Source organism: Miscanthus floridulus, chromosome 14 (assembly GCF_019320115.1).
Source record: "Miscanthus floridulus cultivar M001 chromosome 14, ASM1932011v1, whole genome shotgun sequence".
In the NCBI taxonomy this organism is placed as follows: domain Eukaryota; kingdom Viridiplantae; phylum Streptophyta; class Magnoliopsida; order Poales; family Poaceae; genus Miscanthus; species Miscanthus floridulus.
In genome coordinates this window covers 66,976,480-66,980,075 of record NC_089593.1, presented here as the reverse complement: position 1 = coordinate 66,980,075, position 3,596 = coordinate 66,976,480, and the positions used below count along the sequence as shown (strand labels likewise).

The 3,596-nt window shown below is 42.2% G+C and overlaps 1 long non-coding RNA gene across 1 annotated transcript; it reads right to left on the bottom strand.

The window, feature by feature from the left end:
• Positions 1-470: 470 nt before the first annotated feature.
• On the bottom strand, positions 471-2,878 carry LOC136505635 (uncharacterized). The gene is made up of 5 exons (XR_010771272.1): positions 2,777-2,878; positions 2,641-2,680; positions 2,435-2,496; positions 1,606-1,749; positions 471-1,161 (listed from the first exon to the last, which is right to left on the bottom strand). It is a non-coding gene; the product is annotated as an uncharacterized lncRNA (long non-coding RNA).
• Positions 2,879-3,596: the final 718 nt, after the last annotated feature.

Below are 3,596 nucleotides of genomic sequence, written 5' to 3'. Positions count from 1 at the left end.
ATATAGGTCCAAGATATAGATTAGTCAGTTACATACATGTATAGACATAGTACAAGTCTTGTATTAATTGGTTATGACTAAAGCTCCATGGTTGCTGCCACTCAAAAATATGGTTGCTGCCACTCCAAAATATGGTTGCTGCCACTCCATGGTTGCTGCCACTACTCACAGAGCAAATCAAGAAGTCAAACGCGAGATAAATGTGGGATCAGATACAAGAGCAAGATCAACTAGAAGCTATTCCCGCTCGGTCAGGTGATCCCGACTGTACTCTAGCTGGTAAAGGGCCATTACAGAACCAAACTGTCTCATATGCTGTCATGTGTTCCATTTGGGTGCTACATGCATATTGCAGAAGTACAATATCTTGAAAGTACGATTTACATGCTACAAACAGGATGTATGTTTCTGAACAGAGAGCTAGAGAACTTATCTGTCTCAGTATGCTCATGTGAGTTACAGCCTTACAGGAGCTGCTTCGTCAAGTGCAATAGTATCTACATGAGCTTGAGAGGAGCATGGAGAAGGTTTTGCATACATGAATAACTGTCGCCAACCAAACCTTCCAGAAATTCTTCAACTTATATATTATAGTCAAATTTTAAATTCATATAGCTGCCAGCCAACACAGCCTCATTGCTTTCCCACAATGCAAACACTTTGGATCACATATATAAATCAAAATGTTCAAGTAAAATACCTTCAAGCTGTGATGGCCTAACTAGCCAATAATGTTCAAGTAAAATTCTTCAACCAATGCTTTACAGCATGTGTAGAACCTAACTAGCCAATGATTTGCATATCATCCAGAAGGAGCAAAATTGATTTGAGGTTGGGAGAGCGGATCAAAGAGGGAGGCTGGGACAGAACCATTGTACTGTATTACAGTAAATATTAAACCACCATTCGGTGGAACAGAAGAATTGTACTGTATTACAGTAACTACTATGCATAAGAATTCTTGTCTTAATTTATATGTGAGGAAAACCCATGAAATACACAAAGGAATTAGTAGTGCTACTACACCATGCTACCTAAATTCATCATACAGAAGGCATAACAAACCGTGCTAAATTTCACATCATAGTATAGAGCAGCATGACTGAGATACCTGCAAACTGGAAACTGCCATTTCTTCCGCTTGAGGTTATCAGGATATTTCTGTGCAAATTATAAGCAAAGCAACAATGCATTAGAAACAAGAAAGCCACCCGTTCTGATGGCAATAATACTAGACTTACATTATAAGCATGTACTGACCCAAATAATTAAAGTTGCAAGGTTAAAAATCAGTTCACGAACTGAATCCATGCAAGTTTAACAATCAGTGCAACTGTAACTAGGAATACTAGTCTATTAGCTAATAGCAATGCAACTGTAACCATACATTAAAGAGCTGCCCAATATACAAAAAGACCAAGCATAACTAAAGTAACTTGGGCATTTTGTTGTCAACCAAAGTGCAAAATCAGAGTTGCCAAGTAACACAAAGTTCTTGACTAATGATAATATGTCATTACTCCATTAAATACCTTAATCTAAGACGGCATAAAACCATCAACACAAGAGCTAATTACAGGAAATGAGAAAAATGTATTTTTATACCTAGTACTTGAAGCCTCAAGCTTGCTTGCTTCTTCCCTGGAAGTCAGAACATCAACACCTGCTGCTCGGCCACTAGCAGACTCGCTCTTGCCACTAGCAGCTCCACTCGCATGGTAATGCTCAGCACAGGAACACGGCCGCTGCCTGCAGTGTCACATCTTTTTGAACAAGGGATAAATTATTCTCACTTAGAACATCAGCATGATCACTATCACTATATATATTGGTCGAGGTCCAGTTAGCCTTGTCATATGCGTCCTGCTTCTATGATATATTTGTCATATACAAATTTAAGAAGCTAACCTAAGCATCACAAGATGGACCAGCAAATACATAAATATGCATAAATCTGTAGCATTATAATACTAGGTATGGGTACACTTACAGTAGCATATGTATTGAGTATACAAATATTTAGTTTGGGCTGGAGCATTCATGTGAGTATTTAAAAAATAAAATATATGATGAATCTCATAAATTGGAGTTCAGTATAAAAACACACTAATGTTCTGGTTCTTACAATGGATCATGGTACCACAAATTTAGAGGTAATCAACTTTTGACAAGCGTATGATCAGGTATTCATGTTCAGGTAGGGTGAAACCTACAAGTTCAGAGTTCATACAAAAGCGAAATAAGTCAGTTCAGTAAAACCCTTTGTATGTGACTATCGTTTTTCTTTTAATCTTACACAAAACTGCATCAAGGTGACTAAAATATTTAGCAGTGGCACACAATCTCTATTTCAACAAATAGATATTTACATGAGTATTCAATTTTAAAGAATCAATTAAAGGCAAAGCAAGAGACTCAATTCTACGGATCATACCTCCAAGATGCAGATAGGACTGAACCTAGGCCTTCTTAGTGGAATACCATCGAACAATTACACTGCATCCGAAAGCAAAACATGAATAATTTAAAGAAAATTACTTTATGCAATTGCTACCCTGCTCGGATTGGATGAAATGCCAGATCCAATATCCCTAAAACATCTAGACTGAATGAAAGTTTGGCAAGAGAAGTAACCCAAACCTTGAATCTTTCAGCCTTTCTCACCTTCGTCTACTCCTTTCTGGAACCAAGAAAAAAATACAAGAAAGTAAGCTGCGCTGAAACCTAGCACGCAGGGGAATAGGGATGAGAGGAAGGGGATGCGGAGATGACGCACCTGGATGCGGAGGGGGATGGGGATGCGGCGGCACCGCTTTTTGCTGGCCAGCAGTGGGCTAGGGCGACGGCGGGCTTGGGGACGGCGGGCTTGGGAGGCGGTGGGCTTGGGAGGCGACGGGCTAGGGCGACGGGGGCTAGGGACTGGGGTGGCGGCGTCGTTGGATTCGGCGACGGGGGCCTGGGGAGGGGGGCTGTGGGGCTCCGGCTAGGGAGTTCGGCTGCGGCGGGATTGGGAGACGGCGGCAGTGGCTACTGACAGCGCCCAGCCCACGGAGCCCTCCTGCGGTGCCCGGCGGAGGAGCCCTCCTGGTGGCGCGCCGAGTCGGGATCTGCCGGTGGCCGGCGGCGTCGGTCTCTACTGGCTGCGGGTTTTTTCCCCGAGTCACATCAGTAGGAGAGACAAATGGGGATGGGTTTTGAGGCAGCCTGTTTTAGTGGGCTCAACATTTATTTGCTTCGGCGCATAGCCTTCGACGACACTTTGACAGTGGTTTACTTATGGTACGACGACAGTTTGTTTGTCTAAAAACTTTTGCCGACACTTTTTAGGTTGGAAGGACAAACGCCGACACATAACGTGTAGCCTTACATTATTATTGGCGACAGTTAAGGTGACCTTAAAAAAGGTATATCATTGCCGACACTTTATGTGTTGTCAAAAGCCTAGTTTTACCAACACATAACTGTTGGGAAAAGTAAGTTATGGTGTAGTGTATAAATCCTGTGTCATTGAGTGCTAGTCCACCTCCGATCACAACGTGCAGCAAAACTACAAATATTTACTAGTTGGTCACTTTCTGTACCGACAAGCCGCATCT